This window comes from Mastigoproctus giganteus, chromosome 6, assembly GCF_048544385.1.
Source record: "Mastigoproctus giganteus isolate SK-2022 chromosome 6, ASM4854438v1, whole genome shotgun sequence".
In the NCBI taxonomy this organism is placed as follows: Eukaryota; Metazoa; Arthropoda; class Arachnida; order Uropygi; family Thelyphonidae; genus Mastigoproctus; species Mastigoproctus giganteus.
The window spans coordinates 15,269,935-15,287,033 of NC_143580.1; the positions used below are offsets into that span (position 1 = coordinate 15,269,935).

General features: G+C 35.6%; 1 protein-coding gene across 2 annotated transcripts in view; it reads right to left on the reverse strand.

The window, feature by feature from the left end:
• Positions 1–17,099, reverse strand: part of LOC150083967 (uncharacterized) — a 276,752-nt gene that overhangs the window by 209,034 nt on the left and 50,619 nt on the right. For both annotated transcript variants that reach the window (XM_090374975.1, XM_090374976.1), the window contains exon 2: positions 12,654–12,753. The gene's annotated coding sequence lies outside the window, so the exon portion shown is untranslated. The remainder of the gene's footprint in view (positions 1–12,653; positions 12,754–17,099) is intronic.

Below are 17,099 nucleotides of genomic sequence, written 5' to 3' on the forward strand. Positions count from 1 at the left end.
TTAATACACATTATAGGTTATGCAAAGCATATGTAAATAAAATAGTAATGGTAAGCACTGGTAAAACAAACGGTTGCTGTGGCTACTAATATTTTATAGGTCAGTCTAGTGGCTGAACTGACAGTTTTGTTTTATCATCAATGTGATATATATCTTGCAATAACTGCCACAGCTGTCAACAAACATACAGTATGACGGACTCAGTGAATATATTAAGCTATCAACAGCATTATTTTATGGACTTAGTGGTTGATGGAATATGACAAAGAATAATAGACCAAAGAAATTTAGCTTCCACTACAATAACATGAAAATTAAAATTACCTAGAGAGAGAGCATGTCATTAGTTTTTTTTATTCAATATAGATACAGTGACCTGTATCCTTTAATTCATCAGGGAGAAAAAATTAATAAATATTCAAAAATTTATTCATTTGTGAAAATAGTATACTATTTATTTTATGGAACTCTGCATGCACGATTGTTGTAAATTATGCATTTTTAACTCAGTGACTGGGCAAGTTGTGCTTTTTTGATTTGTGTTGCTTTGGTACACTGGTAATAGTTACTATACCATCATTTATAATTTATTTAACAGATAGATAAAAGTTAATCATGTGAAGAAATTTGAAAGCTTTTAATTTTCATAGTGTTTAATTATCAAGGGACTGTCCAATGTCATAACATGCACTTATTATTGAGTAATTGGGAAGTTGGTATTATATAAATTTAACATTACTGTGCAAGGTAAAGAGTCGTTTTCTAATCTCATCATGTGATTAGAGTATAATGTATAATTGCAGTTCTATAAGACCTAAAAATATGCCAATCCTCCATTCCCACCTCTAGTTTTTGGCAGTGACGATTAGATCGTGAAGACCTGATGATGGTTATTTTTTCCTCCCTTCCCACCTCTAGTTTTTGGCAGTGATTAGAGATCTAATTGTCAAGACTTTATCTTGACAATTAGATCTTGAAGACCTCAACGATGGTTATTTTTAAATTCAGATGCACAATAATTTATATGAAAAGTGAAAACTTTGAAAAGCCATGTGGCAGTTTCCCAAATAAAAAAAATTGCTGCTCTGGGTACAGTAGCAGTAAGTTATTGACATGTTCAATATATTTTTACCATTAAAAAGTATCACTCTCTAATATTTCACTAATTTCTCTATCTCTCTAATATTGCATTATTAATATTATAATTAATATTATAAAAATATTAATGAAAAACCTTAATGCTGCTGCGGGCCGGAATGAGGTTATGATGTTATAAAAAAAAAAATTGCTATATTAAATGTATTTATTTATTTATGAAGGTTGATTTGCCTTCTGTGTATGTAATCAGCAGTAGTATAAGACAGCATAAGGCCGTTAATCCTATCATAATTTCTGTTAAAAGTGAGAGAAACTGGCTGAAATTCTCAGCAGGTTAAGTGCACAGCATGGGAAAGAAAACCTATGCAAGCATGCATGATTGGTGCAAGAGTTTTCTGCAGGTCTTGAAAAAGTTATTAACCTACTACATGTTCATGTGCAGCCAGCAGATGTCACAGATGTGAACATTCATTGCATAAAGAAGCTGACTTTAAAAAATAGATAAATTACAGTGCATAACATTGCATTAAAAGCATGCACAAAATGTAGAGCCAATTATTCATTGAGACATTATTTAAGAAATGTGGGCACACAGTAGCTCCCAGATGCTGATATTTGACCAGAAGATGCATGCTAGTTTCCACAGAACATCTGAAACAGTTCAAAACGGAGGGAAATTTATTTCTGCAGGAAACAATGACTTGTTTCCTTGTAATAGTACACTGTCAAGAGACAGTGTACTATTACACTCCAGAATCACATAGGTACACAATGGAATGGTGCTACAATGGGGTTCCAAAAAATTCAAGACAGTCTTCAGCTGGCAAGATCATGGCAAAGTGCTTTTACTCAGAAAGGCTGACTTATCAATTTTATGCACCTCCATATTACAGCAACTCACTTCTCAATGATGTGCACACACAATGGTTCACAAGGAAAGGCCTGGGAATTGTTAAAGAGACCCATTCTGTTGTATGAAACACCCAATCATATACAGTAAAGTTGACAACATTCACAAATTTGGGTTGAGAAATCATGAATCACCCTCTTTATAAACCAGATTTAGCTCCCAGTGATGATCACTTATTTATGCCAATGAAGTAAAATCTGGAAAGGCAGAAATCCAAGATAGATGAAATCAAGCATGGTGTCCTCAACTGGACATGCAATCAGCCCATTCGTTTTATGCTGCCAACATCAATGCTTTATACAGTGATGGCAAAACTATCAACATAGAGCAATGGTTCTCAAACATCTCTCCACTGAACAAATAACATTCTGGGAAGGAGAGGTAAGAATTCATTAAAAGATATGCCAATGAAGTAAAATCTGGAAAGGCAGAAATCCAAGATAGATTGGATAAAAGGCCGCCGTAGCCTAGTGGTCAAGCGCGCGGGTGCATAAGTACACGTGCCTTGAGTGACCGGGGTTCAAGCCCGTGACTACTGAATATGGTGCTGTTTCTTGTATTCTGTCTATCTTGTGAACTCCTCTGATCATTTGGTCGTCCCGGAGTATAAACAGAAAAATTATTATTATTATTATATGAAATTGATATTTTTATAAATAAAATATTTAGCAAAGTAATATATTTTTTTTATTTTTATACTAATTAGTTAATAGAGTGATTACACTAAGCAGGAGATTAAACCTATAAACTGCCTGTGACCATATCAATCTTTCCCAAGTTGGAAGCACAGAATCCCTTGATGGACACCAATTTCACTGCTGGTATAAAGAAACAGTATTTTTATAAAGGATTCTAGTATGTATGCATTTTCTGCAAAAAATAAATTGCCTGGGTCAACCATGAACTACCTTTGTATTAATGGTAATATGTCAGAATGACCAGGTTGGTAGTTCTAATATACACCGATGAGCCAAAACAGCTCGTACTCGGTGAGGCATGGATGCTACAAGATTTCTAAATGTCTTGTGGAATCTGGTACCAGCACATAACCAGCAGATCCTTTAACTCCTGGGTTGTGACGCCACAGATCGGAGTCGCTGTTCCAACACAAACCACAGATGCACGATGGGATTGATGTCTGGGGAATTTGGAGGCCAGGGCAATACCCGGAAGTCTTCCTCATGTTCCACGAACCAGTCTCAAACAATCCAGGTGGTGTGTTCAAGATCAGCAATGATGTTTAGGTAGGTGGTATATGTCAGAGTGCCCGGCACATGAATGACTGGACCCAGGGTATCCCAGCAGAACATCGCCCAAAGCACAACACCGCCATCACCACCGGCTTGTTTTCGTCCCACGGTGCATCCAGGAGCCATCACTTCCCCAGGTAAATGATGCACACATACCTGGCCGTCCACATGGTGTAACAGGAAATGTGATTCTTCAGACCAGACAACCTTCCAATCACTCAAGGTCCAGTCTTGATGCTCGAGTGCCCACTGTAGGCGCTGTTGTTGGTTAGCATGGGCACTTGTTTGGCCTGCAGCCAGGCAGCCCCATTTTCAGCAGGGTTTGATGTACTGTGTATTGTGACACATTACTCCCGTCACCAGCATTCCAATTACTGGCAAGTTGTGCCACAGTTGCCATGTACCATCTGGGAGAGCCTTCGCTCACCTCGAGCATCGATGAGCCATGGTCATCCAACACCTCGCCAGCGGTTCGTGGGTTTCCCATCTTCAGATCACTTTCAGTAGGCACTAACTACGGCTGACAGTGAGTACCCCACCAGCTTTGCAGTTTCGTATATGCTATGACCCAGTCGTCTGGCCATTACAATTTGGCCTTTGTCAAACTCGCTTAAGTGCACTGCCTTTCCCATCTGAAGAGCAATAGTAACACTGATTAACAGAGCTCAGTGTCAGGTGTTTTTTATACCGTGTCCTGACCCACGCATGTGCCGTAGTTCACCTGCAGTTGCTTAGATTTGCATAACGACTAGCAGGTCATAATTTTTTGCCTCATCGGTGTAAACTATATAAGAAATGTTTAATCAATCTAACTAAATTGGCTATATGATTTTCCAATCCCCTTTAATTATTATCAGAAATAGTGCTTCTCCATTACATGTGATGAGTGTTAACAAATCAATGATTAATTACATCAGAAAGAATGAAAATAACATTAGGACATGTGATTAAACAAATTTCTAGCACTGCATTTGCATGTGTAAGGAAGAACACTAAATTAAAAAAAAGAAAAATTAAATATTTTGTATGCATATAGTTCTTTAAAAATTAAATTTTTACTCTTTCCAAGTTGGTGGCAACATTAACCTTTGCCCATTTCTTTAAGTTTTAGGAGTGTGTTACAGGACTAACAACTGTGATGAGTATAATGAACAACTATACAGACAAACAGGGTGGGCCAGTAATTCAGAATGTCTTATAATGGGGGATTAACTTTTGGAGATATTCACCAGAATGTGGGTTGTCACGCCTACAGCAACAGGACTTTTGTGGATTTATTGGATGACATTTTTACTACATCAGCATGTTAGAGAGGTAGGCAACAAGGGAAAGCAATACTCTTGATTTGATTATCAGCGGCACCTCTTCATGCATTAAGAATCTGCAGAAAAAAGTATCACTAGGTGGCACTGATTAACAGTAGACTGAATTTACTTAAAGATGTAACTACTATCAAGGGTAAGAGGAAAGGCCTTTGCTTTAATAAAGGTAACTACAACTGGAACTAACAAGACTCGTGGCAGAGAAGAAAAATGCACAGGATGCATATAAATGCAAACATATGCATAAATAATGCATATACAGTCAGTCCTCGTATAGCACGATAGTTGTGTTTCTAGAAACCCTCGTGCAATGCAAAATCGTGCAATATGAACAACAGGCCCTATGGGAAAAATGGGGTTAGGTGCCGACCACCCACGAATGAACACACATTTGTAACCAAAACATTACCAAACACAATAAATAATTGTAATAAAATACGTATTTTATTACGACTATTACGTAATAAAATATTGCTAATGCTTTTGCTTCTATCGTAAGCAAACTTGTTTTTTGTTTGATTTTCTATCCAAACAGTTGACAGCCGTTGCATCTCTTCCAATTCTTTGTGTCTTAATCTAATGAATTTTAATTACACTTGGAGTTGTTACTGCTATGAAAGTTGTTTTTATTTTCTCTGCATTCTTTGTAATTCTCGGCGTTGCCTCATTTAGGTCCGTAGCACGTGCAATATCACATGGTCTTTCATTTCGCTCAAAGCGTTTCACAATTTCATATTTTTTCTCTATCGACAGAGGCGGACTGGCCATAAGCCTTACCGGGGAAACCCCGGTGGCCGGTGTGATTTTGGCCATAAACACTAGTATGAGGCCAGTACAAATTTTCCTGGGTAAGAATTTTTGACCCAGTCCGCCTCTGTTTATCGATATTGCTTTTCTTTTTCTCTCTGAATCTGCATTGTCTTCACCAGGACGCTTCCTTTTCACACCTTTTAAGTATTTTACTCATTTTTAGGGAATAAAGCACAATTACAAAACGAGGAGGCATGGTTGATACACATAAACAAAGCTGCGCATGTGTAGCAACTGAATAAACAACACCATAAAGGCAGAGAAACACTATTAACACCTCACATTTTACTAAAGCACATTTCTAGGGGTTACTACCATAAAACAATAAAAACAATTTCCAGTTGCATTTCTGCTAGTTGAATCTGCTATAAACTGGTAGTAAACTCGATCTAATTGCATTTGCGATTATACCGATAGTTGGAATTGTGTTGATTTTTACGTTATTATGGTGAAATGTGTTTCCCCTTCACTGATATAAAATGCATAAATACATTTTCGGAATCTTCTCTTCATTCCTATTGTGTTGCATTTGGTTGGGGTGATTCCGCGTTCGACTGCCATTTCTTGTAAACACAAAGGCGAATCGTGCATAAGCGAATTCGGTTCGTGTTATATAAGATATCGTTCTCCTATTTATAAATCACGTATGATCGAAATTCGTGTAATGTAAACACGTGTTATACGAGGACTGACTGTAAATGCAAACAAACTGCCTGATATTGGGTGATACAAAAGCCTACAATAGATATACACTAGTCTGCACTCAACTAACAAAATAGGTTACGCAAAGGCAAATTATGAGAAATTATTGGCAAAGGATGCAAAGACTTCTTTACTTATGTAAATACTAGATGGAAGATGAATCATATTGGCCCACTTGATATCAATGGTTTAACTGTTGATGATACTGCTCAGGTTTCTGACAAATTAAAGAGGTATTTTGCATCTACATTCACATGAGGAATTCTCTAGAGAAGGGGATGCGAGAAGTATATCAAATCTAACAGGGAAGTAAATCATTTTGTAATAATGAGGAAGAAAGTGAAAGAAATTGTTGAAGCTAAACATAAAAAAGGCACCTAGGTGGATGGGATTTATCCATATTAAGGGAAACAGCAAAGGAGGTAAGCAAACCCTTAGCTATTATTATGACATCTTTAGATTCAGCCATTATTATGACATCTTTAGATTCAGGGTAAGTCCCTATGGACTGGAGATGTGAAAGTGTATCCCTAATTAACAAAGGAAGATCAAAAGGTGACATCAGAAATTACAGACCTGTTAGCATAACTTCTGTTCCAAGGAAAATAATGAAGTTACTGGTTAAAGAAGTAATGCAGGCCCATTTAGACAGGAATGCAGTTACAGCATGAATTTGTTAAGGGATTGATCTTGTCTGACTATATTAACTGCTGTTAAGGGATGATCTCGTCTTATTAGATACTATGATGCAATAACCACAAAACTGGATGCAAAAAAATCTGATATCATATACTTGGATTCCAGAAAAGCTTTTGATTTTGTTGTACATAAAAGTCTGCTGTGCAAATTGCAGCAGTGTGGCATTAAGGGCAAGTTACTGTTATGGATAAGGGTTGTTCAGTGGGAGAAAACAGAGTGGTTATCAATAGACACTGCTCTTCCTGAAGCAATGTTATTAGTGAAGTAGGGTTTGGTGCTGGGTCCATTATTTTCTATATTTATTAATGATGTTGATGAGAGTACATCAGGCTTAATGTCTAAGTTTGCAGATAATACAAAGGTTGGAAGGGAGGTTAATGACAGTAATCATGATGTGCTACTGTAACAAGATCTAAAAAAATTAGACAGATGGGCTGCAAAATGACAACTGAAGTTTAATATTGACAAATGAAAGGTACTGCACATTGGTAGCAGTAATCCAAAAATAACATATCAACTGTGTGGTTCTACACTCAGGGTGGTGGAAAATGAAAAAGACCTAGGGGTATTTCTGCAATCAGATATGAAGTTCAATGAGTAGTGCAAACAAACTGCCTGGACAGTTCATGGGGTTTTGTCAATGATATACAGGAATTTTGCTAGCAGGGATATGGAGACAATTATCCTATTGTATAAAGCAGTGGTTAGGCTGCATCCTGAGTATAATACAGGTCTGGGGTTTTCATTTTAGGAAGGATATGAATCTCTTGGAACAGGTGCAGAGAAGGGCAATGAGATCGGTTAGGGGAACAAAAGGATGCTCTTAACAAGAAACGCTTCAGTTCTGCAAATCTCAACATCTGGAGACTAGGCACCTGCAAGATAATCTGATTGTTGTCACTTTGAATGGATTAAGAAAGCTCCATGCTGATGACATTCTTCCTCTTTCTCAGACTACATATGAGGGAGGAATAAATTCAAACTGAGGAACAATGGTTGCAGGATAGATGTGTGGAAGTTTGCATTCAGCCATCAGGTGGCTGATTGATGGAATAAACTTCCATCTGTTGTGAATTTTGCTAAGTAATAAATTCACCTTGTAAATAGTGAATATATTGATAGTATTCAAAGTACCTGTACATAGAAATGCAGCATTAACTCCCTCCCCTTCAAGTACAAATTTCTTGTGAATCACACCTTGTTTGTTGAAAAAATATGATCAGCATTGTCTTGATCCTGGACTTCTGTAAACAAAAATTTTTGGGCCTTGGTGATGATTAAATCCACTGCATGCTCTGATGTTTCATCTATGGGTCATACTGGAACACCGAACACTTGTTTCCAGTGACAATACAGTTGAGGATATTAGGATTGTCTTAACAAGTCTGGATGAAGTCTTCACATGACGACTCTTTTCATTGCTTCTACTCATCCATGAGGCTGTGTGGCACAAATTTTGCATAGACCTTCCTTTTCCCTAAATCTCCATGCCTAATTTGATGAATCATCTCCTTATTCATTATCCAACTCATCAGCTACCATTCTGCGAGTCAAACAACGATTTCTTGCCACAATTTCCCAAACTTTTGCAACTCTGTTCTCATTTTGTGAGGTTGACAGATGTACACTTCTTGGGCCATTGCGAACATCCTCAAGTCCATCTTTGAACCACTTATACCATTCAAACACACTGATATGACTTAACGTTTCATCACCATAAACAGTTTTTAAAATTTCATAAGTTTTTGTTGCAAATTTTCCTAGTTTAAAGTAGAATTTGATATTCATTCATTGCTGCAAAATCGTAATATGGAACATTAATGCTAGTAAAGAAACTGGTTGTTGCTTGCAACCTGCCAGCCTACTAGATAATCTCTGTATCACCATCTGTTGAAGGAAGTTTGAACTACAACACACCACTTCTGTTTATTTTCAAACTCGTTAACATGACTGCAACAGTACCCGTCAGGGAACTTGACTGCCAACACCTTGTATATATATATATATATTTTTTTTATATTCCACCACATTAGCTGCTTTAAAAAAATATATTATATGCTTAAAGGTATACAGAATATCATTCTCTTTGAGTGGTACTTAAAAGATTTGCAAAAGTAACTTTATAGTCAAACAATTAATAACAGAATTGAGTGCCTGAAAAATACTCCAAAGATCTGCACAAATTTTTGGCCAATAATAGGGGAACACTAGTGTACCTGAACATTTGTCAGGTATATAGTATAACAGTGCCCAAGCAGCTAGTGCACCTAGTACACTGGTATGATACTAACATAACAGAGTAGAGATTAACAGATAATACTACTGAGCTTGAAATTGAGTAGGGTTCTGGATAGTGGCATATTTATCCAGTTACACTGAAGAAGGCTGCAAAAAAAATCTATCAAATCATTAGGATTAATTATGAAATCAACTTTGGACTTATGGATTGGAAAAGTGTCAACATTTCATTAATCCATAAAGGTAAAACTAACACTTAGATGGGTAACTATAGACTGGTCAGTTTGATCTCAATGGCAGGGGTCAAGACTCAAAATGAATTGGTAAAGATATTGTCACGCTTGAGTGTAAATAAGCCATGAGAAACTGATAGGGCTAATAAAATGATCATCTTCAAAGTATAATATCTTAAATTGACACAATGTGGCTTTCTAAAGGGAAATCCCACTTGACCAATATGATAAACTTCGGTGACCTGGTCACACAGGAGTTCATTACAAGAAACAATATTAATGCTATATACTAGATGAGCAAAGAATTTCACACTCTCACACAGGAGGTTATTATTGAAGCTGGACTGAGTGATGGCTAAAGGACAGGGAGCAGAGGATTGTTATAAATAGTCACTCATTCATGAGCTATTGTTTACACATGGAGCCCCTTAGGTAGGTTTGGCACTGAAGCAACTAATTTAATTTTCTTGAGTGATATTGAATAAGGAATGAAGGGTATGATATTAAAATTTGCAGATGATATTAAGGCTGGGATGTTTAATGGTGAAAAATCAGGCAGAATTCTTTCAGAATGATTTGGGAATAAGCTTCATGGATGGTTGGAGAAATGGCAGTTACATCTTATTAGCATATGATGCAAGAAAGCAAGCTTATACAGCATCAGCAAAAAAAAAAAAAAAAAAAAAAAAAAAACCGCTTCCCATTTCATCAATCCATTCGCTCCAAACGTTTGTCTAGTTCTGCCCTGAACTTATTTAAGCTGTCAACTCCTACAGTAACAGATGGAGGTTTGTTCCAGCAATCAACCTGCTGGCTAAACTTTTGCTGCTAAATGTAAAGTTCTACATTTGGGAAAAACCCACAAATAACCTATAATATGGAGGAGATAGAGCTGAAGGATGTAAATGAAGGGACACTTGCGTGTTATAATGCAACCACACATGAAGGTTGCTAGATCTAGGAAGGAGGTTTATTGTTCCATTATACAGGATGATTCAAAAGTTGTCCAACTCAAATATCAGTATTTATAATGATAAGTAATTATAAAAAGTCATTGAAAAACACTGAAAATGTTCACTTTCTTGAATATATGCACAAAATCTTTTCATCATATTCAATGGCACCTTTTGTAATGTTTGAATATCTGCATTTGCAATTTTATTCCAAATTGTAACAAAGTGTATAGAGATCATTTTTATACAATTTGCCTTTCAACAAGCCCCACAAATAAAGCAATATTAAATCTGAGGATCTTGGAGGGCCAAATATTTTTACAAATAAAACAATCACTGAAAAAGTTGCTCTTTTGTTGAAAAAGCCTACTATGTCACTGGGTGTGTGACAAGTTGCCTCATCTTGCTGCAACCAAACAGTAATATTCATTACTATCATATAATGTCATGGTCTCTGTGAAAACACTCCAATGGTGAGTTTCCACATGATCCAATCAATAAAAATCATCTATAACAAAGCATTCACATTTGCTTGCCCACTCAATCTGTATACAGAGCCCTCATAATAATCTTCACAATATTCTGATCTGTAATATACCATATTCCACTCTTGTTTTCCCTTTTTGCATTGCTACAACTACCTCACTCAACACAGTTTCTATACTGGAATACATAGATTTGATATCTGGTAATACTTTCGTTGCACTTTTTTCTTTTTTTTTTTTTTGTAAGCATGGACCCCCCCCCCCCAAACCTCCTATCTTGTCTAATATTCCTGAATACATATTGCAGTAAAACCCATCATCCCCTATTTCTGGATTACACCAAATTTCTATCATTGCTATTAGGTCAATGTTAGTTGTCCTAAGTAGGATTTCACTCACTCATTTTATTAACAACACCATTAACAAAGTTCAGACTAAGTATTCTAGTACTGCTTGCTATCCTGGTAATCCCCTTAAACTTATTTAAGCCTGTTGCCCTAAACTTAACATTGCTGTCCTTGGCATACCTTTCTAATACCAGTAAGAGCCCTTTAGATATGTTAAAACATTACTTTGACCCATATATCGTCAAAAAGCTTTATATTATCCTTCCCCCACCCCCAAACATCACTACCAAACAGAGGCTTCCTTAAATGCATAAAAACTTCCTCAATGATATCAACAAAGACGTTCAAATAAGTTTCATTTCTACAAAACAGATTCCTTCTGCCTAACATGACAGGCCATGTTGAGAAAAATATTTCCCTAAAAGAGGCTTGCAGTCTCTCCTAAGTCTGAAGTTTACTTGACTTTCAGCATATAATCCCTCTTATTATGGCTGGAAAGAATTACAGAGACACATTCTGAACTAACTTACAACATTTTTCCATGTGCAATTAACATTGTAACATCAATTTTAACTCCCAGCAGATATAACCCTAAATCCAGCTGAACAGAGAGCAATTAATCTGAATTTGACCAATCTTCTGAGGCCTGAAAAGAATCTGCATCACATGACAGGTCACTAGATGCTTAAGTCCCTGATGAGTTCCCACATATTTCTCTTTAGGCCATCAACTCAATTCCATCCAGCAATGCACCAAACTTTAGTTTAAGATCAATATACTCTGACATCTGGGACACAGAACACAAATCATCAGGTGAACTAAGATTATCTGCCAGATTGACTTTAGGATACAAGCTAAAGGTTGTACAGACAATGAAATCATGGTTTCCAAGGTAGGTTGGAGAATAATTGCCCACAGTTATTCCCATCAAAGTCATGGCATCCCATGAAAAACAATTGAACCAAGGAATTCAAAGTTAATCATGCAACAACCATTATTAAGGTAAGAATGAAACTTATAAAATAATTACAGAAGTTAAGCAGATAACAAAAATTATGTTTCTACTTAAACATGACCCAAAAGTGTTTCAATCTGCAAGATTAAAAAGTAAATGAAAGCACATAAAACATGCCCACTCACTGTAATTTCACAACTAAGAAATGTAGCTTAAGATAACTCAGAGCTTCACAGCCTCAGTTCTAAATTTTGTAAATTATATTCATTTTAAATCTAGTCTGACAATTTGAACAATAAAAAAATGGGGGAGGTGGGATCCTTATTCTTTACTTTGCTCAAGTAAGTCTTAAAATACTCCTTTATCATCAAAAATCTACTTAGCAACGGTAGCAAATGGTAAATCCTAACAGGTTACTGGCTGCAGTTAGTGTAGAATTTAAATGATGATCCATAATAGGAAAAAATACATTATGCAGCAAAAGTGTAATCCTCTTTAAAATAAATTATAAAAGCAAAACAGCTCTTGACATTTTACTTTTATAATTTACTTATTTCCTCAATTCACTTAAAGTTATCAAATTATTATTCTATATTATTTGAAGCATTTTACATAAATATATACAACAAAAGAGAGACAGAAAATTGTTACCTTGGGTGAAGCATACACGCTCCACTACACCTTAAGTCACCAAGACAATAAGATATAGACCCTCACTCCGAAGTATGAAAATCCCAATCCCATGGAACTTCTGAAAGCAATATAAAGTCTATATTTTATTATTTTTTAAACACTTATTATTACTCACATAACATAAAACCACTTTACATAAATGACAATAACTATTTTTATTACCATACTACATTCCAGTTCCTCTTGCAAAATCAACTTCAGTGGTATTAATTACAAAAAAAAAAAAAAACACTGAACAATAAAATTACATAATAATAGTCTGTTTATATTCCATCATCACCACCATCAGGTCAGTGGGGTTTACAATTAATCATTTCAACAATGAATACAATCATTAACCATATTTTGCAGTCATGTTAGCTTGAAAACTTATGAATGAGCAATGGCACTCTCGTGCCTTACTGACAAACCACTCAGCTATGTCAGAAGAACAAAATATATACTGAAATAAAATAAAATGAAAGTAAAGAATGTTCTAAACTGCAAGTGCATTTTGAGTCAGTCGCTGGCTTAGTAGTCACATGCCCAGTCACTGACTGAATAATCATGCTCAGTGCTCACTTCCTACTATCTGACTTCAACAACACAACAATTCAATACAAATGATCATGTTAGAAAAAACTATATGCTGAAATAAAATAAAATGAAAGTAAAGAATGTCCTAAACTGCAAGTGCACTCCCATGTCAGGTGTTGGCTTGGATAAATGATAGTCATATACCCAGTGCTCATTTCCTATTATTTGGTGACTTCAACAATACAACACAAATTATCATGTTACCTTTGGGTAAAGGATGCACCCATGATGACATAATTTGCTCACTTTCTACTATTTGTGACTTCAATGGTGTGATTCTAACTTTATGATCACTGGAACCAATTCCTGAACTACTGCTGGTTGGGAGGCACTGCATGTAAAAACAATACAAATTATATTACATAAACAAGCAGGACTTTGGAAAAAAAAATGAGGTGTTAACAGGAGAGCTCAGGTGATCAACATGAACAATCTTCAAAGAAGCATCATGTGTCCATGATACATCTAAGGCCAAAATCATCAACATCTGCATGGTCAGTCATAAGTGACTGGATGTGCCATCAGAGGTATACTTGAGTCAATAACGATCGAATATCTGAACGATCGAATATAGTAGGAAAAGTCCACTTTCTTTTTTATCATTTAGCCATTCTAACACTAATATGAAAATCACTGGAAACTAGCTTACTCTAACAGTTAAAATAGGCGTAATTGACAACATGTTACATGTAACTGCATGTTCTCACAACCATCTGAGATGAGCAGGATTTTTCAATTTGACTAAGTGAATATACATATCACGGATAGCTTTTCCGAAAAGTTTATAACCTTTTCAGATCTTTTTAAAAAATCATTTTAAAAATAGCTTCTTTTTAATAGTAGATTTATACAGTAGAATATTGTCCAGTAAATTTTTCTCTGGCTAGTAGAAACCAATAATTTAACTGAGCTCTCAGGCAACAAGATTATTTAGTAAAATTTCTTTTGAGTAAAGTATAATTGTTGCATGTTAGATCAGGAATTTACAACGAATATATTCCTCAACATGATGACAATGATAGAGCCAACAGTAGAAGTGTTCAAAATGACAGCCATCCCAAGGGTGAAAAATGTCCTCATGCAGTACCAGTATGAAAAGTGACTAAATGGCAGCCTAACATACAATCACTCAGTTCACCTGCCCTTAATGTTGGCCTTGTGTAAAATATTGCTGCCGCACAATGTTGTAAACACCACCAACTTGTTCCCATGTGTCCCAAGCTAAATCTTCTTGCAGACATTTACACAAGAAATGTGTAATGAAAAAAATATTAATATACTATAATTTTTTTTTTAAGTACCATATATACACTATCCAGTCAAAACATTATGACCAGCCACTCCACAGTTGCTACATCCTCCTCTTGCCTCCAGTACCACTGCCACCACAGGCCATGGCACAGATTCTGAATGTTGCAGGAGGTATGTTGTACCACATCATCAGGATTACGTCCTGTAGGTGTGTGATGGTTTGTGGTGGAGGTATAAATGCTGGATCTGTTGATCTGCATAATCCCAGAGATGTTCTATGGCAGGAGTGGCCAACAAGTCGATCGCGGATTTAATTTAGGTCAATCACGACAAATTTTAAATATACAGTCATCCCTTGATTTGTGCACCTTGTGCAATGTAATTTTTGAGATGGTAGATCAAGGCACATTTTGAAGGAAAAAAGTAGATCACATCACAAATTAAATAGGCCACTCCTGTTCTATGGGATTAATGTCTGGCGAATTTGGTAGCCAAAATAGCACCTGGAAGTCACTTTCATGCTTGGGAAACCGCTTTCAAAGAATACTAGCAACATGGCAGGGTGCATTACCTTGATGTATAACACCCGTGCCATCTGAGATAACAGTCGTCATGAAGAGGTATACCTGGTAAGCCACGATGGATAGGTAGTTTTTAAGCATTCAGAATGCATCTAGATGTACGAGGGCTCCATGAGATTCCATGAAAAACATCCTTACACTAATACTATTCCCATACTAATTTCACTCATCTCTAATTATATACTCCAGCAATGTTTGCCTCTTCTGCTTTACATGAGACATCTGATTATTATTCTTTTCACACAGTTATATTTATTTTTCAATTTCTTCATTCTTGTACTTTGCATGCATGAGCATTTCATAACACGAGAGTCATACTTTCACAATAAATTAAGGATTTGTGAGAACAATTAAAAGTTATATAAATGTGTCTGGTTATGGAGGGCTATTTGCATTTTAAAAATGGCCATGGCACTTTAAGTGGTAAAAAAAAAAAAATATATACAAAAAAAAAAATCGCAAACTTACACCTAATATGAATAAACATTTTGCTAGGTACATGTTTGCTTATTCTTCTTTATTTTTTACCACTGAAAACTTGATAGCCATTTTTTAAAATTCAAATAGCAGAACTATATATCCACGATATACAGGGGGGGTCCCCCGAGTCCCCACAGTTACGAGGAATTAATAATTAAATTAAAGGAAGCTCTTGAGAAAACTGACCAAGCACTTGAATATTTTTCAGAGAATGACCTATTTCATGATCATGCAGCAAAAGTTAAGTGCAAAGTTAAAGACATAACTAAATGCTACACAACAATCTGAAAAAATATGGGGGGGAAAAAAAAAAAAAACACCTCTCTCTGGATTCATTGTTTATTTATAAAGCTGAAAAATAGTGCAGCTTCAATAAACTTTATTTAACCAAGTTTATTAAAGTAACACCATTTAATTTTCAGCACTCACCTCTTAACAAATCCGCTTGGATGTGATGAGATTATAGAAGACACAGTTAATAAGAATGAGAGACTTACTTGTACTAAATCATTACTGAAGTCGTGGTTCAATTTAAATTTTAAAAAATTAAACATGAAATTAATTTAAATCCATTAAAATATGCACGTAATAAAGGGAACGTACATTCCATTCCATTCCACGGTTGTCAATTAAAATTGTAAAGGTGGGTTTTAAAACTTAACTATTAAAATGATAATACGCGCACGTATTGGAGATTTTGGAAGTGCCGAATTTAGTCATAGTGCTCCCAATATAACAGGCATTACAGTCAATTTGGCATTGAATTAGATATATATTATTATAATCCTGTGTAGTGTATTTGTGTGTTGTTCTATACACATTGAATTTGGAACCTAGTTTATTATATGACGAAAAAACTATGGTTATATTTGTGTTTGCAAAGACTTGCCAAAGGTTAGTTTTAAGTCTGACCTATCTAGTACAGAGTTAACACAACATGTCCATTCCCACAATCATAATCCACTGATCAATTCAGCTAATACTATAATTAAATTGGAATCTAATTATAAAATACTTCAAAATGAGGCTTTAGTTATTGAATGGTTTCGTCGGCACACGTCATTGAACATGTTAAACACAAAACTCCCAATCAACCTATCCCCTATTTGGGACTTGGCACAAATAAAGATCACACATGCTCTGAATTGCATCTCGGGTAATAACTCTTCTTATTAATAACATTCGCATTCCTCTTCTCAAAGCTAACTGAAGACGAATATCGAAAGTTGCTTGTGCACAACTATTGGCTTTTCATTAATAATTAATCTATTCAAGGTTATCCCCCACCTTTACAATTTTAATTGACAACCATGGAATGGAATGTACATTCCCTTTCTTACATGCATATTTTAATGGGTTTAAATTAATTTCATGTTTAATTTTTTAAAATTTAAATTGAGCCAAGACTTCAGTAATGATTTAGTACAAGTAAGTCTCTCATTCTTATTAACTGTGTGTCTTCTATAATCTAATCACATCCAAGTGGATTCGTTAAGAGGTGAGTGCTGAAAATTAA